At 37.8% G+C, this 27668-nt stretch overlaps 1 protein-coding gene across 8 annotated transcripts in view; it reads left to right on the top strand.

Annotated features, from left to right (window-relative positions):
* The window catches only part of NSD3 (nuclear receptor binding SET domain protein 3), a 111670-nt gene that overhangs the window by 1893 nt on the left and 82109 nt on the right, over positions 1–27668 (top strand). The window contains exon 1 of one of the 8 annotated variants that reach the window (XM_077943438.1): positions 23203–23380. The exons of the other annotated variants lie outside the window; for them this stretch is intronic. The gene's annotated coding sequence lies outside the window, so the exon portion shown is untranslated. Of the gene's footprint in view, positions 1–23202; positions 23381–27668 lie in introns of those variants that run through there. 8 annotated transcript variants of the gene reach the window in all.

The following is a 27668-nucleotide window of genomic DNA, read 5'->3' as shown; positions in this document are numbered from 1 at the left end:
TTTGAATGTTGAAAAATTAGAAATGTATGTATTTTTAAATAGTATTTCTGATAGCTCTTGCTTACAGGTGATGAGCATGTTAAGAGTGTTGAGTGTGTTAAGAATAGTATTTTCTTTTTTAAATAAACTCTCTTTCCCCCATCTCTTCTCTGTGCCTTCATGTAGCTAGCTCAATACAATCTCCAGATGCCAATTCAGCACAGTGCAATGATCTATGAAGTAGGCATGCAGTTCTTAGAGTCTCATTAAGATGCCAGGGTTTTTTGTTGTTGTTGTTTTGTTTGTTCATTCGTATTTTGATTGGAACTTCAGGTGACTCTGAGGAAACTACAGTAACTAATGTATTCAACTGTAACTACTTGTACAATTTGAAATAATTACTATTCTAAGGTTTAAATTCTGACAAATTTACAGTACATACATTGGTGTTAAGTAGAGCCTATTTTATTTCATATCGAAAAGGATTAAATGTGTGTGCGTGACCTTTTGTTTTTATTATAGCAGTTGGAGTAATCCAAACTTTAACCTATCACATTGATACTGAAACTGTTCTCTAATACCAAGAAGGCCTGTTAACATTGTAATATGGTGGACTCAAACCAGTTGAACTACATTTAACCTACCTAAATGGCAACATCCTCTCAGTTGTTATATAGAAACTTAGCATATATTCTTGGTTTGTTAGAAAAATTAAATTGAATGTTGTTAAAGTGGTACTTTAAGAGGGTGCTTTTAGTGTAAAAGCCAGATTTACAGCTTGGAGTATTTTAAGTTGATAATATTCAGCTGAATTTGTTTGAAATTCTGTGAGGAACAATTGCATTTAAAAAAAAATTCAGCATGCTTTTTCTGGAATTTATTTTTATGGTGATTTCAGTTTTATGTCTCCTACTTGATTGACATGTTATTTGTAATTAGCTGGTAAAATGTGTGCATGAGCTATCAGTACTGTAAATTTTTAGGAAAGTAAGCAATAATGAAATAGAAAAATTTGTGTTGGAAGCTTTCATTCTTCAAAAAAAAAAAAAAAAGAAAAAGTTTATTTTTATGTATTCAGCATCCTTTAAAGATCAGGGTTCCTGCCCAGCTGTGGTAAGTATCCTGGTTCCTTGCACAGGTATTAATATACGAAGAAGCCTACTCTTGTTAAACAACACTTAAAACCAATTAATATGTCCATCAGCCCACCTGTTACCTATGATAGCTTTTTTATTTTTCTAACCCTTAAATTAACAAATGCCCTCTCTTATACTGATCAGATTGAATGAGTTTTGGATAAAGGAAACTGATTGTCTTTGAGATTGATGATTGTTGAGTGAACTGTCAAATCTGATTCCAATGACAGCAGTTTCTGGAATTTATAATAATATTCATAATCCACTAATAGCTGCTCACAGTTGTCCTCACACTGTGCTATGCTGAGTGTCTGACATGCATGATTTCCTTTTCTCCTCCTAACAGTTTTATGAAGTCAGTACTTTTTTTTTTTGAGCGATGGAGTCTCACTCTTGTTGTCCAGGCTGGAGTGCAATGGTGCGATCTTGGTTCACTGCAACCTCCGCCTCCCAGGTTCAAGTGATTATCCTGCCTTAACCTCCCAAGTAGCTGGGATTACAGGCGCACATCACCATGCCCGCCTAATTTTTTTTTTTTTTTTGAGACGGAGTCTTGCTGTGTAGCCCAGGCTGGAGTGCAGTGCCATAATCTTGGCCCACTGCAAGCTCCGCCTCCCGGGTTCACGCCATTCTCCTGCCTCAGCCTCCCGAGTAGCTGGGACTGCAGGCTCCTGCCACCACGCCCCGCTAATTTTTTGTATTTTTTAGTAGAGACGGAGTTCACCGTGTTAGCCAGGATGGTGTCAATCTCCTGACCTTGTGATCCGCCTGCCTTGGCCTCCTAAAGTCCTGGGATTACAGGCGTGAGCCACCGCGCCTGGCCAATTTTTATATATTTTTTAGTAGAGACAGGGTTTCACCATGTTGGCCAGGCTGGTCTCAAAGTCCTGACCTTGTCATCTGCCCGCCTCGGCCTCCCAAAGTGCTGGAATTACAGGCATGAGCCACCACGCCTGGCCAAGATGGAGTTTTTTATTTTTTATTTTTTATTTTATTTATTTATTTTTTTTGAGACAGAGTTTTCACTCTTGTTGCCCAGGTTGCAGTGTCTCAAAAAAAAAAAAAAAAAAAAGTTATTCACGTATTCACATATTATAGAAGGCTGAGAATTTAAAAAAATAAAGTTAGCATTCTTCATTCTCCACTGATAACCACTTGAATTTTCTTGTATGTCCTTCTAGAAAACTTCTATGCATGTATGTGTATATTTCTTTTAAAATATTTACAAATGGGTCATACTATCTGCATTTTGCTTTTTTGTTTTTTTATTTGTTTGTTTTTCGAGACAGAGTTTCGCTGTTGTTGCCCAGGCTGGAGTGCAGTGGCGCAATCGTGGCTCACTGCAACCTCCGCCTCCCGGTTCAAGCGGTTCTCCTGCCTCAGTCTCCCGAGTAGCTGGGATTACAGGCATGCACCACCATGCCCGCTAATTTCTGTATTTTTAGTAGAGACGAGGTTTCACCATTTTGGCCAGGCTGGTCTCAAACTCCTGACCTCAGCTAATCTGCCTGCCTCGGCCTCCCAAAGTGCTGGGGTTACAAGCGTGAGCCACCGCACCCGCCCACTTTTTCCTTTTAACAGCCTATCTGGGACATCTTTTTAAATTAGTACCTATGGATCCGCGACTGGGCGCAGTGGCTCACGCCTGTAATCCAAGCACTTTGGGAGGGAGGCTGAGGCGGGCGGATCGCTTGAGGTCAGGAGTTTGAGACCAGCCTGGCCAACATGGTGAAACACCCATCTCTACTAAAAATACAAAAATTAGCCAGGTGTGGTGGCGGCACCTGTAATCCCAGCTACTCGGGAGGCTGAGATGGGAGAATTGCCTGAACCCCGAGGGGGAAACTGCAGTAAGCTGAGATTGCGCCACTGCACTCTAGCCTGAATGACAGAGCGAGATTCTGTCTCAAAAACAAAACAAGGCCGGGCATGGTGGTGGCTCACGTCTGTAATCCCTGCACTTTGGGAGGCTGAGGCGGGAGGATCACTTGAGGTCAGGAGTTTGAGACCAGTCTGGCCAGCATGGTGAAACCCCCGTCTCTACTAAAAATACAAAAATTAGCCGGGCGTGGTGGTGCTTGCCTGTAATCCTGGCTACTTGGGAGGCTGAGACGGGCCAAGCACTTGAACCCAGGAGGCGGAGGTTGCACTGAGCTGAGATTGTACCACTGCATTCCAGCCTGGTAGACAAAGCGAGACTCCGTCTCAAAAACAAAACAAAACAAAAAACAAGAACCATAAAAATTAGTACATATGGATCCACAACTTTTTTTTTTTTTTTTAAAGGGTCTTATAAGTATTCCATTGTTTAAAACATTAACATTTAGTTTGTTAGCAGGTTTTGCTATTATAAGTAAATAATAGTTGGTCGTGAATTAAGTTCCTAATAGCCTGTTAAATGGAAGCTAGTACAATTACTTTATTTTACAAGAGAGAAAACTGAGGCCTATGGAAGTGAAGTCCGGGGCTTTTGTGACAAACTCATTACTTGGTTCTTTATAGCACAACCTATTACTTCCTTACTATAAAAGTGCTGGAGCTGCCTGGCTGGGGGCAGTGGCTCACCCTGTAACCCCAGCACTTTGGGGGGCCAAGGCGGGTGGATCACCTGAGGTCAGGAGTTCAAGACCAGCCAGGCCAACATGGTGAAACTCTATCTCTACTAAAAAATACAAAAAATTAGCTGGGCCCAGTGGTGTGCGCCTGTAATCCCAGCTACTCTGGAGGCTGAAGCAGGAGAATCGCTTGAACCGGGAGGCAGAGGTTGCAGTGAGCTGAGGTCACGCCATTTCACTGCAGCCTGGGCAATAACAGCAAAACTTCTCAAAAAAAAAAAGAAAGAAAGAAAGAAAAGAAAGAATTAGAGCTACCTATGAAAGCTCAAGGTGACGGGGCAAACTTAAGGTTAAGTATATTTAGTATAATGAGTTAAAGGGGAGTAAGCTGCAGTGAGGAAAGATCTTGTATTTTTTCATATTTTATTCACCATGTTGTGAACATATATGCACAAAATATTTTTACATGCAAAAATGAATTGTGTCCAAGTTATCTTGAAGTGTGTGTTTTTGTATGAAGTGGATTTTAGTGGACTTTTTCCTGTTTGAATAAAATTATCAATAAAATAAGAGCTATGAAATGAAAAAAATTAGAGGTCCATCATGATCTTAGAAAAGGACCTGGAAAAAAAATAGAGACATTGGTAAAAATTTTAAAGTGAGCTAAAAATCCCTATTTGAAAACAAGTTAAAAATCTTAGCAGGCACTGTTGATTACTTTATTTAAATTTTTTTTTTTTCTATCAAGAAGAAAATGGTTACTTATTCGTTGGGATCTTTTAAAATAAAAAGATAATCTTGTCTGTTGTAGACACTTAAGAAATTAAAATCGTTAAAGCTTTAAAAATGCTTAGAACTTGGTATCTGTCCATAAAATCTGTTTTTCAATGCAGTTCTGTTTTTAGTTTTACTTTTTTTTTTTAAAAAAAAAGCAGTCTATTATTTTTTGAAAAAGCAACTAAGATAATTCATTTATTTGTAATTAACATGTCCAGCATTTGAGTTTTTAAATGAATGGTGAACTTTATTTCTGCAGGCCAATCTTTTTATAAATTATAAGTTATAAATAAGATTTATATTTTTATAAATATTAACAGACAAATTTAAGAAATTGCTTATACTAACATTACCTAACCTTTTTAAAAAAGCTTACAGTTTCGTTTTCATTTTTACTGTTGTTCTTAGTAAATATGTAGTAAAGACTTTAAACACTTCTGTAGTATGTTGTACCTGCACTGTGTAACATGAAAAGAAGGCAAAGGTATATTTAAAATTTTGTGGACTTAGAGAATGTTCAGTTTTTACTACATGGATGTGTTGTTACTCCTAAAGCACAACTTTTTTGAAAAGATTTTGAATTATAAAAGCTCTTTGAAAAAGTATTCTTAGCTTGTTTTTTTAGATGTGGATCTTTATTGTCATTAACTGATACACAGTGATAACTTTTTCCCCCTTCTAATATTTTATTACTAGGTTCTTTTTTCCATCTATGTTTAGGGCTACTTAAAGAGAGTAACTAGGAAAATGAAAATTGTTAATATTCGTACTGTTTCAGTTTTAGCCATGTGTAGCATGGAAAGATAAAATATGAATAATACCTTACATTTATTTGGCATCTTCTGAGGTGTTTGGTAGAATTCCCACAGAATTCTAAAATGTGAAGTTAGAAAGCACAATAATTGTTATTTATTTATTATTTTTATTTTTTTCCGAGATGGAGCCTCCCTCTGTTGCCCAGGCTGGAGTGCAGGGGCGTGATATCGGCCCACTGCAAGCTCCCCCTCCTGGGTTCCTTCTTGGGCTCAAGCAGTCTTCATGTCTCAGCTTCTCTAGTAGCTAGGACTACAGGCAGGTGCCACTGCACCTGGCTCTGTATGATTACTTAAAAAAAAAAATTAAGAGTGTGTGTGTCCTGATTTTTCTTCATAGCTTATATTATCCACATTCCAATAGATAATTAAATATTAAGTAACAAGTATTTTTCTACTATAGATGTGCTTTTTCTTATTTTGGTATAAGTTATCCTAAGATATATAGGAGGTTTATTTTTATTTTTTTTATTTTTAGAGACAGGGTCTTGCTCTCTTGTCCAGGCTGGAGTGTAGTGACATGATCCTAGCTCACTGCAGTCTTGAACTCCTTGGATCAAGCAGTTCTCCTGGCCTCAGCCTCTGGAATAGCTATGACTACACACATGTGCCACCCTGCCCAGCTAATTTTTTTTTTTTTTTTTTTGAGACAGGGTCTTAACTCTACCACCTAGGCTGGAGTGCAGTGGTACTATCATGGCTCACCGCAGACTCAACTTCGCAGGCTCAGGTGATCCTCCCACCTCAGCCTCCTGAGTAGCTGGGACTACAGGCATGTGCCACCACTCCCAGCTAATTTTGTTTTTCTTTTTTTGTAGAGACAGGGTTTCACCAAGTTGCCCAGGCTGGTCTTGAGCTCCTGGGCTCAACCAATCTTCCCACCTTGTCCTCCCATAGTGTTGGGATTACAGGCATGAGCCACTGTGCTGGTCTCCCTAGCTATTTTTAAAAATTTTTTTTGTAGAGATGGAGTCTCCCTTTGTTGCCTGGCTGACCTTGAACACTTGGCCTCAAGTGATCCTTATGGGGAGGCATTTTAAATTTATGAATGGGTAGCTTATTGGGATTTCATAGGTTAAAAAAATTAGTTTATCAAATTGATTTGAGATTAAGAAGATCATATGGAGATACGCCTAGTAGCATTTGGACCATAGCCAAGACAATATTGTGTCTATTTAATCTTATGTTATCTAATTTCTCTTAGCTGTGGAGGCTTAAGAAAGCTGTATGTAAAAAACAAACAAAAACTTTAAGAAATAGGCATTTTAAAGCCTTTTACATTATGAAATGTGAAATATAAAAAAGCATATAAAACTTGAATGTATAGTATAAACAAATAATTAGAAAGTGAAAATACAAAAATTAGCTAGGCGTGGTGGCACACGCCTGTAATCCCAGCTACTCGGAAGGCTGAGGCAGGAGAATCACTTGAACCAGGGAGGCAGAGGTTGCAGTGAGCTGAGATTGCGCCACTGCACTCCAGCCTGAGCGACAAAGCAAGACTCTCCGTCTTAGGGAAAAAAAGGAAGTGAACATCGGGTAACTATCACCCAGGTAATAAGTCCTTTAAGAAAAGCTGCAGAGACAACCTCATTGGTTTAGCTGGTATTGCTTTGGTGGTAGTTGGACATTAGGGACAAAAATGTATTGATGTCCTTGGGTTTTTCTTTTTTCTTTTTTTCTTTCTGTCTTTCTTTTTTTTGAGACAGAGTCTTGCTCCGTTGCCCAGGCTGGAGTCCAGTGGCGCAGTCTGGGCTCACTGCAACCTCCGCCTCCCGGGTTCAAGCGATTCTCCTGCGTCAGCCTTCTGAGTAGCAGGGACTACAGGCGCCCGCCACCACACCCAGCTAATTTTTGTAGTAGTAGCGACGGGGTTTTGCCATATTGGCCAGGCATGAAGCAGGCGCGGTGGCTTACGCCTGTAATCCCAGCAGTCTGGGAGGCCGAGGCGGGCGGATCACCTGAGGTGAGGTGTTGGAGACCAGCCTGGCCAACATGGCGAAACCCCATCTCTACTAAAACTACAAAAATTAGCCGGGCGTGGTGGTGGGCATCTATAATCCCAGCTGCTTGGGAGACTGATCCAGGAGAATCGCTTGAACCCGGGAGGCGGAGGTTGCCGTGAGCCGAGATTGCGCCACTTCACTCCAGCCTGGGCGAAAGAGCGAAACTGTCTCAAAAATAAAATAAAATAAAATAAAAAAGAACCTGAAGAATTCATAACAATGCAAGTTCAACGAATATAAAAACTGAATAGCTAGTTTTTAATTGTTATTGCCAGAAGGGGTATCTGACCAATGTTTTTAAGGTAGCTTTCTAACATTTATTATCAGTGTTTAGTGATTTGAAATCTTAGTTCCTTACCGATGAATAACGAAAAATAATACTGAATCCTCTAAGAAAGTGCTGTTTTATACAAAGTGTTTATTTAGAGTTCATCTCTGTTGCACTTTTTGGTAAGATTCAATGATTAGGTTTTAAATTAACATGCAAACTCTAAAATTACTTACTTAGAAAATGTCGATTTGTCTATATTGTTAATTTCTTAGATTAACTATCTTATTTAACAAAATCGAGTTTGACACTCTTGCTTTCGCAGTATTGGAAGCATTCAAAAAGTATTAACCTGAGAAGTAATCAGTGATGACAATCTATGTTTAACCCTTCATCCTTGGTACTTCTTGAGTTTTAACTTTTCTGTAATTTGGCCAAGAGAACCAAATTTCTTTCGAAGCTGGAGAAACTGCATTATGCTTTCCTGGCCTTCAAGAATATTTTCTTAGGTATTTGGAAAGGTTAAGTGTTGATTTTTGAGGATTAGGATAGCAGAAAAATTTGAATGCTTTTTTCCCTCTGAGTACCTGCTGAATACGGTCTATTTGCATACAACTCTGCAATGTGAACTTTGAGAAAGGCATTTTTATAAATTAAAGCCTTTATTTGGTTATTATAATTTTGTCACTCCAAGCGGTCTCCTTTTGTATGATCTCTGCAAGATTCAAATGCATCAGAATACAGTATTTCATATTAGATTATGGTGAGAAACTTCTTGCTTTGCTTTATTGTATCCTTGAATTCTTTTCTGTAGTGCAATAGCATGTTTTTCTTTTTTCCTCCCACTGAAGATTAAATATATTTCTTGCTAATTTTTCCCTTGCATGGGTGATAGCGATTTTAAATCTTGAAAGGAACATGTATGTTGAGTTTTCCTAGATGTGAAAGTAAATATAATTTGATATTTTTAAAAAGATAAATTAGGTAGTTTGGCTTTGTGTATGCAGTAGAGTTAATATGCTTTTATTCACCTCATGGTTTCTGTGTCATTACCACCTGTTAGTTTTTATTTTTTAATGAAAAACTTGAACTTCTCCAAAGTGACTAGTTTTAAAATAACATTTATGTAAGGATTGTTTATTGCTGAGAAATTGAAAACCAGAAGGTATAAAGAAAATTAAAATTATTTAAAATTCTATTAGCTAGCAGTAACTACTATTAATATTTTGTTGTATATCCCTCCAATACTTTTTCGTATGTATTTTTTTACATAATTGGAATTGTGCATCCCTATTATTTTGTAACATGTTTTGTTTTTAATACATTATGAAATAAATATGTTTGTGATTTTAAAAATTGATATAGAATTTCAATGTACAGGTGTGCTATTACCTGTTTACCATTCTGTGTTGAGGGTCTTTTAGGCAGTTTGCAATTTGGGGACATTGTAAGTTGATGGACATCCTTATACATTAAAAAAATTATATGGCTGATTATTTCATTACAATAAATTCCTAGAAGTAAAATTACTTAAAAGATATAAACATTTTGAAAGCTTTTGATACATATTTCCAAACTGTTCTCTTGAAAGATTTTTTAAAATAACAGTTTTATTGAGATATAATTCACATACCATAAAATTCATCCATTTAAAGTATACAATGCAGTGGCTTTTAGTATGTTCACAGGGTTGTATAACCATCACCACAATCAGTTTTAGAACATTTCCAGAAAGGTTTGAACCAGTTTAAACCCAGCAATATTATAAAGTTTTGTTTTAAAAATAGCATTTATTCGTAACATCTAAAGTGTAGTACAGTATACAGGAACACAACAGCTTGTGTGACATATACTTTATATGCATTTGGGTGACATTTTAGAAAGTCCTCCATGAAAAGATGATGCTCCTATGTCCCATTTTAAGAAAGCCTGACATATTAAGTTTAAGCTGATGAAACAAAATATGAGGTATATTTTTTGAATTATAAAATTATTCTCCTGGACAGTGAGAATTTCTTTATTGAGAGAGTATTGTGTATGGTTTAAAATGTTTTTTTAAAAATTCAAATTTGATTTAGAAACACTTTATTTTAGAAAACATCTGTGGAAAGTGTTACCTATACAGTTAGCTGTAGCAAACTTATCACCTTATAGAAAATATGGCTTTCTTTTTATTAAGAGACGTTTGCTTTGTTCTAACTGACCTTCACCCCTGAAAGTTGTTCTTTTGTTTTGTTTGCTTAAGCTATTTAACAAAACATTTTTTAAAAACTGGGTGGGTTAGCTGGGCGTGGTGGCTCACACCTGTAATCCCAGCACCTTGGGAGGCCGGGTGGGTGTATCACTTGAGGTCAGGAGTTTGAGACCACCCTGGTCAACATGGTGAAACCCCGTCTCTACTAAAAATACAAAAATTAGCCAGTGTTATGGCGCTCGCCTGTAGTCCCAGCTACTCGGGAGGCTGAGGCAAGAGAATCACTTGAACCCAGAAGGCAGAGGTTGCAGTGAGCTGAGATTGTACCACTGCACTCCAGCCTGGGTGACAGAGTGAGATTCCATCTCAAAAAAAAAAAGACAAAAAACAAAACTGGGAGGGCAGTGAAGTATAGGGCAAGAGTCAAGGAGGTCTGAGTTCCTATCCCCACTTCACTTTACCACTGAAGATCACTGTTCTTATCTCTAAAAGTGCAAATGAAAATTATTCTTGGAGTTACAGGGATTCAAATTAGAAGTACTAGACTACGTGTAGAACTGTACCAGATATATAGTTGATAATGAATAACTTTTTAAATAGAAGAATAATAATGTACACAAAATGAACTAGTCTTTAGTCACATGTTTAATGGAAGAAGAAATGAACTCAATTGGCCTAAACTCACTTTCATAGAAGTTAAAAGTTGAACCTCAACTAATACCTGAAGAGAATCTTTGCCTAGGTTATATTGGTAAGAGAATTCGTGCTGGTTCAAATTTGAACATGAAGTTAACTTTCCAGTCCAATTTTACTTCCATTGTTGTTATTACAACTTCATGATGGCTAAAGCTTCACTAAAGCTTGGTGTTCTGATTAAACAAATAGGTGACGTGAAATTTGGATATATAGTATGAAATTCTGAATTTTCTAACTTTTATTGCTTATTTTGAAAACTGCATGTTGAGTACAGTTGAACCTAAAATACTAAAGTGATAAACAAACAAAACCCACACTGGTCTTTATAGAAAAGATATACTTAGTAAATTATTATTTTAGATACAATAAATTGCTTAGTGCTTTAAAAACTACATATCATCTTTGGCATACATTCTATTTTGCCTTTTTGTGGGGAATGGAAAATACAAGGTAAAAGAAAGTAAATTTGAATGCTTGCAAAATTTTAAGAACCAATCTCAAACCATTTTACCATAATTTAAAAGTTTGTCCAGGAAGTAGGTAGGAAAATATGTGGATGAATTTGTTAGTTTACTAGAGTTCATAGTGAATGGAACAAGATGACTGATGAAAGTTGTTTGTAGTAATTTTCATTGTGAGCAACTACCCTTGCTGTAAAGGATTGGAAAATAATGTAATTTCCTTCAAGTGGTAATACCACGTCTGTTGTTGCCGGGTGTGGTCAACAACAAAGTGAAGATAGTTGAGGTTAAACTAGATAGATAAGGGAAACAGGGTGTTTTACTAGTAGGCTTTGTATTGGTGAAAGGCAGTTCAATAGTAATGTGGTTTAGTCAGGAAAAAAATATGAACTACAAAGCAACCTAAAATGTTGTATAACTTAATGGAATCATAGTCAAGTGAAAACCGTATGATTGAATTTAGTGACAGAGTTTATGGTTAAGTGAAATACTTTTTTGTTGTTTTGTTTTTTATATTTTATTAACTAAGTTCTACTTCATTCAGGTCACTTCCTAAGGATATTTTAATGTCTTTAACCATCATCCTTCTGTAAACATCCTTCTCTAAATTTTTAGTGGAAAATTTAAAGTGAACACATTTCAGAAAATATTTGAGGTGACCACACTAGAGTTAAACAGATTGTGGAGTAGCACAGTTATTCTTTACAGATAATTTGCTGCCTGGCGCAGTGACTCACACCTGTAATCCCAACACTTTGGGAGGCTGAGGCGAGTGGATCACCTGAGGTCAGGAGTTCGAGACCAGCCTGACTAACATGGTGTAACCCCTTTTAGATGGGTGTGGTGGCACATGCCTATAATCCCAGCTACTTGGGAGGCTGAGGCAGGAGAATCACTTGAACCCTGGAGGCGGAGGTTGCAGTGAGCCAAGATCGTGCCACTGCACTCCAGCCTGGGCAACAAGAGTAAAACTCTGTCTCAAAAAAAAAAAAAAAAAAAAAAAAGAAGATGTTTTGCTCTATTAGTAGTTTAAACTCAGAAAAGTTAAAAGAAAACATACTTCTCTAACACGCCTTAATTCCATACTAGGATTTTGTAAAGAGAATTATGGTGGCCATGCTGATTTTACTCCCTAAAATCCTATTTATGTAGCTAAGTGTATTGGCTGTGAATTTCATATAATTGTTTGATATTGCAAATAATGGTCATCTTAAATATTGTTAAGGTGGTAGATAAGATTTAAAGTTGGTTATTTATTTATTTATTTATTTATTTTGAGACAGAGTCCCAAAATAAAAAAGATAAACTTAATAACTTAGTCCAACCTAGGCTGGAGTGCAGTGGCACAATCTCGACTCACCACAACCACCACCTCTCGGGTTCAAGTGATTCTCCTGCCTCAGCCTCCCTAGTAGCTGGGACCACAGGCACCCACTACCACACCCAGCTAATTTTTGTATTTTTAGCAGAGACGGGGTTTCACCATGTTGGCTAGGCTGGTCTTGAACTTCTGACCTCAGGTCCGCCTGCTTTGGCTGCCCAAAGTGCTGGGATTACAGGCATGAGCCACCACACCTGGCCAAAAGTTAGTATTTTAACCACGTATATATTCTTGTTAGAATGAAAACTCAAGTGCTACACTTATTTATTGATAACTAGGAGGAATCACAGCTCATTTTCCCATTTTTTGTGGTCATTTTATATATGTGGATCACCTGATCCAACCTTTCTTATGATGTTAAATGAAAACCCAAAGATATTGTCTGTCCTCAGAATTTATGCAGCTAAGTTAGAGGTAGAAACAGAACTAAAATTCAAGTCTCGTGACTCTAAGACCAATGTTAGAGTACATCCTTCTACTTTGTGGACATTTTGCTTGTCCCTAGATATCTGAGTTTGTCTTATTCTGCCATAGAGATCTATTTGCTGAACTTCCTCTTATGTGACTTCTATCATCACAGTAATATTAACAGATTTCTTTAAAAATTTATAATTAATCTTATTTTTTATACGCTTTTAAAGGATGTTTTTGTTAAGGTAAAATTTGAAAAATAATGTAGATCAGCACTGTCTAATAGAATTTTCTGTGATGACGGAAATACTCTTTATCTGCACTGACCAATATGGTAACCTTAGCCACATGTTGATGTTGAATGCTTGAAATATGGCCAGTGTAACTGAGGAACTAAATTGTTAATGTAATTTAATTTTAACCTGTTTAAATTTAAATAGCTATACGTGGTTAGCCCAGAATTAGCTATTCTTAGTGAAGGGAAAGAATTAAGTAGATATAGGCCGGGTGCGGTGGCTCACACCTGTAATCCCAGCACTTTGGGAGGCTGAGGTGGGTGGATCATGAGGTGAAGAGATCAAGACCATCCTGGCCAACATGGTGAAACCCCATCTTTAACTAAAAATACAAAAATTAGCCGGTGTGGTGGCGGGTGTCTGTAATCCCAGCTACTTGCGAGGCTGAGGCAGAGAATCGCTTGAACCTGGATAGCAGAGGTTGCAGTGAGCGAGATTGCGCCATTGCACTCCAACCTGGCGACAGGACGAGACTCCTTCTCAAAAAAAAAAAAATTAAGTAGATGTGGACGTAATTGTACATTTTTTGCCTTGTGATTACTATATTTGTGTGTTTTTGTGGGCTAGACACATTAAAATCTCATTTTTCCAGTGTGCCTGCTATGTTAGATGGTAAATACATTCTTCATGGGAAAGAAAGATAACTATAATTTATCAATAATATTGTTTGGAAGTTGAAAGCTGGAATATTTTAAAAGTCTTTTAATCAATGCAATTATTAGCAGACTACAGATTGCCAACCAACCAAATGATTTAAATACATAATGCAGTGCTTTCATTTCAGTATTTTTTTTTTTTTTTTTTTTTTTTTTGAGATAGAGTCTCACACTATCACCCAGACTGGAGTGCAGAGGTGTGATCTTGGCCCACTGCAACCTTCACCTCCCAGGTTCAAATGATTCTCATGCCTCAGCCTCCTGAGAGTTCCATTTCAGTAATTTTGGACCAGTTATGTTTACGTAACATTTAAGATTTAAACTTTATACTACATGGAATACTTGAGTAAACCATAATTTAAATCTTTTTGCTATAGCCGTAACTCAGAAGCCTCTGAAACAGAGTGAACTTCAAAGGAAATAAAAGATATTACCTGATGATCATCTTTTTCCTTGTCTTTTTCAAGCCTCTCTATTATGACTGATTCCTGGTTTTGGTTTCATTAGTTTTTTTGGTTGTTTTTTTGGTTTTTTTTTTTTTTTGAGACAGAGTTTCACTCTTTTTGCCCAGGCTGGAGTGCAATGGCATGATCTCGGCTCACCGCAACCTCCGCCTCCCAGGTTCAAGCGATTCTCCTGCCTCAGCCTCCCGAGTACCTGGGATTACAGGCATGTGGCACCACCCCGGCTAATTTTGTATTTTTAGTAGAGACGGGGTTTCTCCATGTTGGTCAGGCTGGTCTTGAACTCCCGACCTCAGGTGATCCACCTGCCTCGGCCTCCCAAAGTGCTGGGATTACAAGCGTGAGCCACCGCGCCCGGCCTTCATTAGTTTTTTTTAAATAAAAATCTAAATGGGTGTGGTGGCTCACGCCTGTAATCCCAGCACTTTGGGAGACCAAGGCAGGTGGATCACTGGAGGTCAGGAGTTCGAGACTAGCCTGGCCAACATGGGGAAACCCCGTATCTACTAAAAATACAAAAATTAGCTGGGTATGATGGCGGGCACCTGTAATTGCAGCTACTCTGGAGGCTAAGGCAGGAGAATCGCTTGAACCTGGGAGGCAGAGGTTACAGTGAACTGAGATCGTGCCAGTGTACTCCAGCTTGGGTGACGGAGCAAGACTCCGTCTCTAAAGAAAAGAATCCAGCCCCCTGTCCCTTTATTGTATTACCCTGTTTTATAGTAGCATATCACTGTCTGAAATTTCCTTGTTTATTTTAGCTCCATGAGACTAGAATCTTATTTCTTTGGATTTCCCAAGACCTAGAACAGGGTCTGGTACATAGTTGGTGTTCAGTAATGGACCACATCACAGACAAAACAAAAGTAGGACTCTACAAGGAGAAAGGTACATAACATAGCACTTGGAATCTAGGAATAGGCAAGGTGAGACTCAGCTTTTGCTTATCTTGGCAGTGTTGGTGTGGGTGATTCAAGCTGATTAATTTTGTATAGAAATGTTTCTCTAGGAACTCAATTAAAAATAAAACTTTTGTCCAGACATATGATATATACTAAATAAATTCTATCCGCCTCATAGAGCTAGAAAATGGAAACAAACGTGAGAAAATATTTCCGTGGTCAGTTTTTGACTAGTCAGTCTCATGTATTTGGGAAAACAGAGGTTATGGGATTTACTAAAAGTCATTTGTATGCCATTGGTGGAATGGAGAGGAGGTCTGCCAACTCCTAATATTCCAGTGTGTTTTTTGACTTATGATCCATGAATGAACATCACTTTGTAGCAGACATAGGCACTTTGATATAAGCAGCACTTGGCTGACGCTGGTTTGTGTTATCTGTGAGTAGAGATCAAACATTCTCTTATAGTAAATTAGGTGATTTAATTCCTAATTTTTGAAAGCCAACATGATAAATGTGCGATGGGTTTTGTTTTTACTCAGCTATTCTTATGCTTGTTCTTGAGTAGTGTTTTAAAATGTGAATGAAAGTCTGTTTATTTTTAATTAATTAATTTTTTTTTTCTGAGACGAAGTCTTGCTCTGTCACCCAGGCTGGAGTGCGATGGGGCGATCTCGGCTCACTGCAAGCTCCGCCTCCGAGTTCACACCATTCTCCTGCCTCAGCCTCCCGAGTAGCTGGGACTACAGGCTAATTTTTTTGTATTTTTAGTAGAGACGGAGTTTCACCGTGTTAGCCAGGATGGTCTCGATCTCCTGACCTCGTGATCCGCCAGTCTCGGCCTCCCAAAGTGCTGGGATTACAGGCGTGAGCCACTGCACCCGGCCGAAACTCTGTTTATTTAGGAAACTTGCACATTATTTATCTTTACAAAATATATTTCCACTTAGTGGTTATTCTTTAGAAAAAAATGTTGGATTAATATAATTCTTCGTGATGGCTATGAGAGACTTTTCTTAAAATTGTGACTATTACGTGTTTAAATTAACAAGACTTTAAAAAATGATTCTTACTATAGTGCTGTCTTTATTACTACAAGTTTTCTTTCTCCCTATATATTTTTATGAAAATCAGCCACAAAATTCAATGTAGCCCAGATATTTTGGTTGTCAGAAATGGAAAATCTTAAATAGGTGTTTTAGTAGTAAAAGGACCCATAGCATCTTATTATGTCATGCATAGTAATGGCTTGACTGCCATTTTGTTATTTGTATCAGGTCTACCCCTGGAATGACAGTAAACTCCAGAGCATAGAAAACTGCGGCAGCTGTGCCAGTGAAATGGGAGAAATCATTTCTGTTTCTTCTGCTTATGTGAGAGATGACAGTAACACCCTACCAGCAATTAAAATCTGAACGGCTTTTCCTGGTTGTCCAGGGACAAATTGTAGGTCACATCATCATGCCTGTATCTATAGATAGAACTATTTACTTCTTTTGTCGTCGTCGTCGTTGTTTGAGACAGAGTCTTGCTCTGTCACCCAGGCTGTAGTGCAGTAGCACAATCTTGGCTCACTGCAGCCTCCACCTCCCAGGTTAAAGCGATCCTCCCACCTGAGCCTCCCGAGTAGCTGGGACTACAGATGAGCACCACCACGCCCAGCTATTTTTTTTTTTTTTTTGTATTTTTAGTAGACATGAGCTTTCACCAGGTTGGCCAGGCTGGTCTTGAACTCCTGACCTTAAGTGATTCGCCCACCTTGGCCTCCCAAAGTGCTGGGATTTAGGCGTGAGCCACTGCGCCTAGCCTAAGACTTCTTTTTTAAGTGATATTTCTATTTTAGGTACCCCAAATCTGAGGTTAATGAATCTAGGAATTCCCCTCCTTCTGTTTATAGGGATGCTCCTGAAACTGAAGACAACCAAGTGAGTGGAAAGGCTTTCAGAAAATCCCTTGTTGCTGCTGTAACAAATTACAACAAACTTAATGGCTTTAAATGACACAGATTTATTCTTCTAAATTTTGTGATGTCTGACATGGGACTAAAATCAAGATGTCGGCAAAGCTGCGTTCCTTCTGGAGGCTGTAGGAGAGTAACTGTTACCTTGATTTATCTAGCTGCTTCCTTCCTTTTTTTTTTTTTTTTTTTTTGCGACGGAGTCTCACTCTGTTACCCAGGCTAGAGTGCAGGTGTGATCTCAGCTCATGGCAACCTCTGCCTCCTGGGTTCAAGTGATTCTCCTGCCTCAGCCTCCAGAGTAGCTGGGACTACAGGCACACGCCACCATGCCCAGCTAATTTTTGTATTTTTAGTAGAGGTAGAGTCTCACTATGTTGGCCAGGCTGCTCTCAAAGTCCTGACCTCAAGTGAGCCACTCGCCTATGCCTCCCAAAGTGCTGAGATTACAAGCATGAGCCACCATGCCCGGCCCTCTTCCTCCATTTTCAAAGTCAGCAGTCTTGAAATCTCTGAGTCTGATCCTTCCCACCAAAAGGATGATGAGGATCCTTGTGATTATGTTGGGTCCACCTGAATAGTGTAGGATAATCTCTCCATTGCAGCATTGTGTTTGCTGCCATTCCTATGTTCATTTAGCAGCTTTCTTCCCTCACATACTAGGGGACGGGGATACAGCAGTGAGCAAGATGTAGAAGTACGCAGTACCTTTGTTAGCACGGAAGTAGTTTTATTTTGTTTTTCTTTCCATGACTGAAGGCACTACTACACTTTGCTTTGGAAACTAAAGATTAATCTGAACATCAGTTATCAGTACACATTTGACAATTCTCTAAGCACTGAAGTTACTCAAAGACACCTAAATATCTCATGACATTCCAAAATAAATTGATTTTATATTGAGCACAGGTTTTGCATTAGTCTATAAATGATACAAAAAAGGAAGTCATTTTATTAGAGTTTCAGATTCTCATCATGTGTTATGTTCTACAGTGATGATGTTGTGACAGTTTCTCTTATGCTGTTCATAGTGAATGTAGGTTTTGTGTACTGATACAAAAGACAAAGCTTCATATCATAATATCCCCACTGTTTAGGAAAATATGAATCACAATATGTTGTCAATTGTTTATATCTGCTTGTAGAATTATTAGATTCATGGTACAGCACATCATATTTAATGTGGTTATGTAAATGTTTAAAGTTTATTGAAAAAAATTCTCGTCAAGTTGTGACTCTTGGATGATGTATTTACACTGTATTTTGAGCACTTAATAAAATAGCATCTAATTTAAATTTTCTAATGAAAAGATTACTTGCTAAAATTAAAAAAAAATTATATACTAAACTTTTTTAAAAGTTTAAAAATAATTGGGGCAAAATTTTTTTGTGTTTTCCTCTGAGTGACGTTATGTTTATGAGGCCTTTCTTAGGAAGGGAAAAACAAATCTGTACACTCAGTTCAAAATCCATGCCATTAAAAAACAGCCTGTGATATTTCAATAATACTAGTTACTTAATGGTATTAGCACATATTAAGCTATTTAAATTGTTAATCCAATCTTGTGCCCCCCCTGCCTCCCCTCGCCTTACTGTAATACTCTATTCTGTTTTGGATTGATTTGTTTATTGATAATGTGCCAGGCACTATAGTTGGCTCTGGGAGTTCAAGGATGAACTAGTTTCATGTTCTCAAACTTTCAGTCTGTCCGTATTCTCTGGCATCTAAGTTGTTTTTATTTCCTGGAATTTTATAGTGTGCTTTCATTAAATACTTATAATTTGGTTTTGCAACACATCAAGAAAAGCCCTTCTAAAAATCTAGATCATTTGAAACCTGTGATACTAAGAAGCCAAGAAGGTTCTCAATGGAAGTCTTTAGGTACTGGTTTATAGTAGGTCTTTGGAAGGGAGCCCCTGTCTCTTCTACTGCAGGTTAGAACTTGTTTCCTAGGCCAAAAATGCCAGAGGTCCCCTGCATCCTCTCGCCCCGTCGTCACACCCCCAGCTTCTCAACCCTGGATATTTTCCTTTGTCATCCAGGACACTTGTCCCTTTCTGTCAGTAGGGATCAGAAAACAAGGATTTGTTCTCTGATACCCAGGACTTGACATCATGCAGGCACTCAGTGTGAAATGAATAAATGCATCTCATGAAGGGCGATTTCCAAGCCTCATCTCCAGCACTTTCCTTTTATTGCCTTTCTGTCTCCGTCTCTTCCACATGGTGATGTAAGCTGTATGGCTGCAGGGACCTTGTCTGAATTTTCATCCTTATAACTTTAGTGCTTAGCTCAGTGTCTGGTCAATAGGTGCTCAGTAAATATTTGTTTTATTAGAGAAGCCTGTGTAGGTTGGGGTGGGGACAACTGGCTGTAACTTTTGGTCACCTTCCCATTGCTGCAGCAGCAGAGTGGAAGGGAAGGAAGTATTCACTTGAACCTCAGCACAACCTTGTCTCAGCATTCAGAGGACAATTAAACAGCAGCTGGTGTCTAGAATTTCTGTAATAAAGTATTTTACTATTCTTTCTTACACAAATGTTTTGAGGTCACATTCACTTATGCACACACCCTTCCTGTATGTCAGGATGGCCTGTAGAATGTGTTTAGTGCTCTGATCGAGTATAGTAGGATGCCATGCCAGCAGAAGGGAATATGCATTCTGGCTTCAGAGGGTGTTCTGGAAAAGCTTCTTGGAGTATTTTCACACCTCTGAATAGAATCTTTAAGGTTGAGTGGGAGATAAGAGAGGAAAAGCTAGGATGGTGGAGGGCAAGATGGGTAGGCCAAAGCAGCAGGAGAGGTGGCCGGACAAAGAAGCAGGGGCCACATTATGAAGGGCCTTTGGATTTTATGCTGAGGCATGAGGAGCCATGGAATGTTACTAAATTTAAATGGTTTGGGGTTTTGTTTTTAAGCATTGTCAATGTCGTAGAGGGTGGATTGGAGGTAGACAGGGTTGGAAGTAAGAAGAATAGCTAAGAAGATGTTGTTCTAATGCAGATGAGAAATGGTAAGACACAGCCAATGAACACAGCAAGAATCGGGCAGATCCAGAAGAAAGTTGGAAGGTAGAACTGAGCTTGAATTTATGCATTGTGGCTATCTTCTCCCAGTCTGGGGATTTATCTTTCCACTTGTGTTGTCTTTTGTGATACAGCTTTTAAAATTAACATCGTTGATTTCATTAATCATTTCCTTTATGTTGTATACTTGTTATATATTTAAGAAATCATTTCCCAGCCTGAGTTCAGAAAGATGTCCTGTTCATATTTTTGTTTTTTCTTAAAAGTTTTAAAGTTTTACTGTGTATACGAGCTCTTTAATCCACCTGGGGTTGATACATTACGTGGTGAGTATCTAAATTTTTTTCTCTATGGATAAGCAGTTGTCCCAGGACCATTCTTTGAATCTTCTATCCTTTTCTGGCTACTCTGCAGTGCTGCTTCTGTTGTATGTCACGTTCCCATAGAATGGTTCTGTGCCTAGGATCTTATTCTGTTTCATTGTCCATCTTTTTCTAGTACCTCACCTTTTAATTACTGTAGCTTAATGATAAGAATAAAGGTTTTTATTTTAAGCACATTTAACATGTGTACAAATCAGTAATTCTTTAGGTATTGGAGACTTTATTGTTGAGAAACATACATAAATGCCTTGTTGATTTTTTTAGAGCACTTTTTTGTTGAGATGTAATTTATGTTGCATAAAATTCACCCTTTTAAAGTATACAATTCAGTGATCTTTAGTATGTTCACAAGGTTGTGCAGTCATCACCACTGTCTAATTCCAGAACATTCCATCACCCCAAAAAGAGACCCTGTATGCATTAGCAGTCACCCTCCATTCCTTCCCTCCTCCCGAATCCTAGCAATCACCAATCATCTTTCTGTCTATATGGATTTGCCTCTTCTGGACATTTCATGTAAATGGAATTATATGGCATGTGGCTTAATTCTTATTTAAATTGAGTAAATTTGATAGATTAGCAGGGTATTATATAGGAATATTACTGTGTATTTAAGAAAATAGGACAATTCAGGTGCATTAGTGTGCACCTTTAGTCCCAGCTGCTCAGAAGGCTGAGGCATGAGGATCACTTGAGCCCAGGAGTTCAAGGCCTCAGGGCACTATGATCCCATATATGAACAGCCACTGCACTCCAGCCTGGGCAATATAGTGAGACCCCAAAAAAGAAAGACAAAAATACTGTATCTCAGTGAGGAGGAAGAAGAAAAAATCACCAATATTTATTTGTTTTGTTTTTATTGTTCAAGTGTCAAATGTAATTTATTTCTGGCTGGGAGCAGTGCCTACAAGCCCAGCACTTTGGGAGGTCAAGGCAGGCAGATTGCTTGAGGCCAGGAGTTGGAGACCAGTCTGGCCAACACGGTGAAACCCTGTCTGTGTTAAAAATACCAAAATTAGTCTGGGCGTGGTGGCTCACACCTGTAATCCTAGCACTTTGGGAGTCTGAGGCGGGTGGATCACTTGAAGTCAGGAGTTTGAAACCAGCCTGGCCAACATGGTGAAACCCCATCACTACTAATAATACAAAAATTAGCCGGGCTTGGTGGTGCGTGCCTGTAATTCCAGCTACTCAGGAGGCTGAGGCAGGAGAATTACTTAAACTTGGGAGGCGGAGGTTGCAGTGAGCTAAGATCGCACTGCTGCACTGCAGCCTGGGTGACAGAGAGAGACTCTGTCTCAAAAAAAAAAGAATTATTTCTCCATTTATTGAAAAGAGTGGTCCTTCTTATGCTTTTGCTTAGTTGTTTAATGACTAAATGTCATATAGCAAATCCTGTTCTGGAAGGGTAACTTTGGTTGATACATCTTGAGTTTATTATATATAGATGGAGCTAGACTACTTTGTTTTGGATGCATGTTGTTAGTAATTATACAAAAATGACATGATTTGCTTCATGTATTGGAGGAAAGTGAGTAAAATTACGTGAAAATATAAAGGGAATGTATTTTTCCCAAATTGTTTATTTTTTAAGCAAGCAGATTTTCCAGTTTAACCAAGAAATTAGTCAGCAGCTTAGAGTTCTTTCTAAGGCTACCACGGAAAGTACCTTTAAGATATACAGATAAGGTTTACTAATATAGAACATTTGTTTTACATACTAAAATGCTGTAAGCCCTTTGTGTCATTTGGAGAATTGATGTTTTATTAGTATAACTGCTGAAAAGTAGTACAGGAAAATGTTTTCCCCTAAATCATAGCCTTAAGCTTTGAAAGAGTCAGCCTCAACCAGAATGGTAGTAAACTTCTTTAAATGATTCAGAGTTTGACCAGCAGTCTTTTCAAACTTCATAATTTTGACATCCTCAAGTTTTCGTTAAAAAAGCTGTAGGAGAACTAAAAATGTGTTAAGTGCTTATAGAATTAATATATAATGGCCTTTGAATCTGAGAAGTCCAAGTATATGCATTACCATGGGAATTTAAGAAATTGTTTGGAGTGGCACAGTGGCTCATGGCTGTAATCCCAGCCAAAGTGGGAGGATTACTTGAGTTCAGGAGTTCAAGACCAGCCTGGGCAACATGGTAAAACCCTGTCTCTACAACAAATTTTAAAAATTAGCCCGGCATGGTGGCGCATGCCTATAGTCCCAGCTCCTTGGGAGGCTGAGGTGGGCGAATCACCTGAGCCCAGGAAATTGAGGCTGCCATGAGCTGTGATTGTGCCACTGCATTCCAGCCTCAGTAACAGAGACCCTGCCTCCAAAAAAAAAAAAAAAAAAAAAAAAATCGTTTGAGAGGAAATGCCCACATTTTAGTCAGAAATAATTTGCATTTTACTATTGTGGTTCAAACTTTTTGGATAACTGTAACTGCCAACTGTATAACACTTGGATGCCACTAAAAGCACTGTATTTTGTTTGTGGGTGAAATAGTGAGATCTATTTTACCCTCAAAGGATAAAATAATCTAAAGACAAATGGAACAATCACTTGCATTCGTAATTTCATTTTTATTTCCTTGACAAAACATTTTCAAGCAGGATCCATTTTGTTTGAAAGTTAATGTTGAGTTGTATAGTCACTGTACCAAATTTGGTTATTGCTTTTGTCTGTAGTGAGGGCTAGATTAGATTCTATCGATCGTAGCTGCTTTTAGTGAATAAAAGATAAACATTTTTGTTCATTTCCTTTTTTGTACCATAGGGGCGTGGTCAAGTTCTTAGAACCAGGTGGTTGGGTTTTACTTTTTGTTTCCTCCAGAAGTCCACACCCCCATCTCTGCTTTTTCTTGTGTACGTGTAGGGTGAGGGTGAAGTTAAAATGTGATTAGAAAGGACTCATGGCTTGAAAAGGAAGAATATTGATTTTTAATGTAATTTGTGTCCGGTCCAGACAGTAGAAATTGACTTTTGCTTCTGTTCATACTTCATAGCAGTTTGGTTTTGCTGATTTTTAAAGGTATGTGTTTGGGTCCTTTAAAAATGTGTATGTATTACTTCAAAAAGGGATGAGGGGCTGCAGTTTCACAATAAATAGCATTAAAACATACCTCCATTATTTTAAAACAATACACATTTGTTACTATATTACTAAAAATTTTTAAATTATGAAAGCCCAAATGGGCAATACCAGAATTTATAAGTTGTAGTCAAAGGGTCACTCTGATCCTATACTTAATTAAAATATTAGTAGAACACAGAATCAGAAAGAATGGAGTCTTTTTAAAAAACTGACGTTAGAGGATTTTAGCATCTTCCTATAGTTATGCATTTTTTCTTCATAGAGTTTCTGGTTTCACCCTACCAAACCCATGTACTGAAAATAATGGAGCATGTTAAAAAAAAAATTAACTGTTCCTTTCCCCCCATTTTCTTCTTGGTGTCAATTTGGGGAAAAAAATGTAAAACAAGAATCTCCCTTGATGCTGTCCCTGTTACTCAGAGATCTTTATATTCTGTGATCAAATATGAGTCACATTCAGAAGATGTTTTTATGGGGGCTTTGTGTGTATGTACATATTAAATTGATTTCAAAGACAAGATCCAAATACAGGATCACTGAAACATTAAGTGATCATTCAGTTAGAAATTAGTATATGAATATATTTGATAGCTTTCTCTTTATACCTCACAGAATCTATGCTTAAGCTTGTCTTTATGTACTGCATTTCAATCTTTTGATTTTAAAACAAAATAACACTCTAGTTTTTTAACATTATGTATCTTAAAATTTTTTTTAAATAATATTTTTGCTGCATAAATTGCCAAACATGCCAGGTTTTCAAGAACCAGCATATTTGGTTCGTTACTGTAGACTGTCTGCATGCACTCCATTCCTGTTACTATGGAAACACACTGAGTGTGGATTTATCATAAACCTTGAGAAATATTCCTTGCAACAGTTCACATAAAGAAACATCTGGATCCCTTGTTTATCCTGGGGTAAAGGAAGACCACCCTCTTCCTCTGTGTTGTGAAAATCATAGTGTATTCCACTATTTTTTTCTAGCTGTAAAAATTCTAATGTACATCTATCAAGTATACTTTGTTTTATAGTATATGATTGATTATGTTTACTAGAACAGCTTTGGTAAATAGATTGATTTCCATACTGATTCAATTAACTACAACTATGACGATTGTATTTTGAGAGCTTCTACATTCTGAATTTCAGATCTACATTAATAAGGTTTTAAATAGATATATTCATATGGGTTTCTTTTTTTAAATATATCTTGGTCTTTGATTGGGTTAACACTCCCTCTGGAAGTTTATTTGACTTCATTCCAGTCTCTTGGAACTTTAAACCTTCATGAAAGTTCAGTCGAGAACTAAAGAGAATCTCAGTGGCATCTAAGTGAGCTAAGTTGTTAGTCTCATTTTACCAAGGATATTACCTGAGGAGATTTTAACTGCTTTTATATTCTTTTACTACCTGCATGCAAAGACCCACAGCAGCTCTGTGAAGCATTTCATTTATATAAAATAACTTCTTTAAGTTTATGCAGTTTAGTTTGAAAGATTCATTGGAGCCCCTCCTCTGAGCCTTTGAGTTAGGTTTCAAGAGCATATATGGGAATAACATTACTTCCTGCTCTTTAGAAAACTCACATAAACAGATTGTTTTATGAATAATTCTAAGAGGCATGCATAGAATATCTTAGAACACAGAGGAAAGTTACTCAGACTAACTTAGAGCTTAAGTGACTACTTCTTGGAAATGACATTCTGAGCTCAAAAAATGGTTAAGAGTCAAGCAAAAAAAAATAAAAAAGGAAAAGGGTGTATTATGGATAGGATATAACATTAGTAAAGGTACAGAGGAGTGAAATTATGGTGTGCACAGAAATTTCCAGTGATTTTATATTACTAGAGTACAAAAATGACTTGGGGTTGAAGAGGTAGGTTAGCGACTTTGTTTGGAGGGTCTTACATGGTCTGTCAGTCTAGGTGCATGGCTTTTTTCTGGGCAATAGGAAACCATTGAAGGATTTTAATCAGGAGAGTGATGTGGTTAGATTTACAGATTAACCTAGGAATATATTTGTAGAGTAGCTGGGTCTGAAAACAGAAATAGGCAATTTATATGACATCTTAAAACCACTTCAAATTCCAAAGGGCTTAAATAATGATATCAATGTGAGGAATTTTTTTTCTTTCTTTTTTTTTTTTGAGATGATGTCTCACTCTATCATCCAGGCTGGAGCGCAGTGGCACAATCTCAGCTCACTGCAACCTCCGCCGCTCGGATTCAAGCAGTTTTCCTGCCTCAGCTTCCCAAGTACCTGGGATTACAGGCGCACACCACCACGCCTGACTACTTTTTGTATTTTTAATAGAAACAGGGTTTCGCCATGTTAGCCAGGCTGGTCTCAAACTCCTGACCTCGGGTGATCTACCCACCTCACTCTCCCAAAGTGCTAGAATTACAAGCGTAAGCCACTGCTCCCAGCCTAAGGAATTTTTAAGTATAATTAAATATAAACTTTCTTTTATTGAGAAGAGACTGGCATTTTATTTTATTTTATTTATTTATTTTTTTGAGACGGAGTCTCGCTCTGTCGCCCAGGCTGGAGTGTAGTGGCCGGATCTCAGCTCACTGCAAGCTCCGCCTCCTGGGTTTACGCCATTCTCCTGCCTCAGCCTCCCGAGTAGCTGGGACTACAGGCGTCCGCCACATGGCCCTGCTAGTTTTTTGTATTTTTTAGTAGAGACGGGGTTTCACCGTGTTAGCCAGGATGGTCTCGATCTCCTGACCTCGTGATCCACCCGTCTCGGCCTCCCAAAGTGCTGGGATTACAGGCTTGAGCCACCGCGCCCGGCCTGAGACTGGCATTTTAAACATAGAAAAAAATGAATATATACAGCACAACATGTAATTCTATAGACTCCAGCAATACATTCCACAGAAATAATTGTTTATGAATTTGTTATAGTGATTTAAACTATAAATTTAGCACATTATGAATACTTAATTGATATTTATAGGCTCAGGTTGTTCATCTGAAACACGTGACATGATTTCTTTCTTTCTCTCTCTTGCTCTCTTTTTTTATTTTAGAGAAAGAGTTTTACTGTGTCACCCAGGGTGGTCTTAAATGCCTGGCTTCAAACAGTCCCTCTACTTCAGCCTCCTAAGGAGCTGGGATTGCAGGCATGAGCCACTATGCCTGGCTTGATTTCTTTTCCTGCTTTTGTTTTTTTAAACTCTGTATCTGTGATTTGGCTTAAGGATTTTATAAATTTTTCTGTTATCACCCCACTACCCCCCACCACCATGAATAAGTTGGTAAATAATAAGAGCACTAAAGCTTTAATTGATAATTTTCAACTTTTTTTGCTTATTTAAAACTGTATAGTTTCAGCAAAATTATAAGTATTCATTGATTTATCTTTTTAAAAAAATTAGTGTAGAAACATTGTTCAGATGATGAATTTATCAGAAATGGTTTTATGTGGTGATTTCATTGACTTGAAAGTACATATTAGAATGGATAGATTAGTACAATTATTTAGTCTCCCACCAAATTGTTAGTTAACTCTGGGGAGTGGGAGTGCAGAAGTGTGAAGTGAGGTTCTGTTGTTTACTTTACATGTTTAGGGATTGTAGGAAGTAAGCTTTCTTGTTAAGAGCCAATGCTGTGGAACACAGTGTGTGTTTGAACCCTCCATTTACTTGATCTCAGACTATGGGCAAGTTATGTGATCATATTGGCCTTGATTTTTCATTTGTAAAATGGGATAGTAATAGTATTTCCTCAAAGGGGTGTTCTGTGAAGTAAAATAATATAACAAATGTAAAACGTGTAGAATAGTATTGACACTAAGCTCTCAAATGTTAGCCATTAATATTATTGCTTTAAAAATGAACTGAACACACCATCTTTATCAGGGATTTATTAAGGACAAAGGTATAAGAATTTTTGCTGGCCTGTACCAAGTAGTTTGAAAAGCAGTGCGTGAAGAACACCTTACTTCCACATCCTACTTGTTTCTTGTGGCCTAAAAGCCTCCTTGCCCAGCATTGTTCTTCTCAGATGTCTGTCACAATTGTAGTAGTAACACAATTCAATTCTTAGTCACCTTCTGTTTCACACTGTTTGCTACTATTTTATGTGTCTTACTCTCAAAATCTTACATTATCTTGCTAAAGAGATTGAAAGTACCTGTAGGTCAGTGATTTTTTTTTTTTTTTAACTTTTTACCAGTTTTGTGTGCCCAGCATTGCAATGAATGATAATAATAGC

This window comes from Macaca mulatta, chromosome 8 (genome assembly GCF_049350105.2).
Source record: "Macaca mulatta isolate MMU2019108-1 chromosome 8, T2T-MMU8v2.0, whole genome shotgun sequence".
Taxonomy (NCBI): domain Eukaryota; kingdom Metazoa; phylum Chordata; class Mammalia; order Primates; family Cercopithecidae; genus Macaca; species Macaca mulatta.
This window is presented reverse-complemented; position numbering and strand designations above follow the sequence as displayed.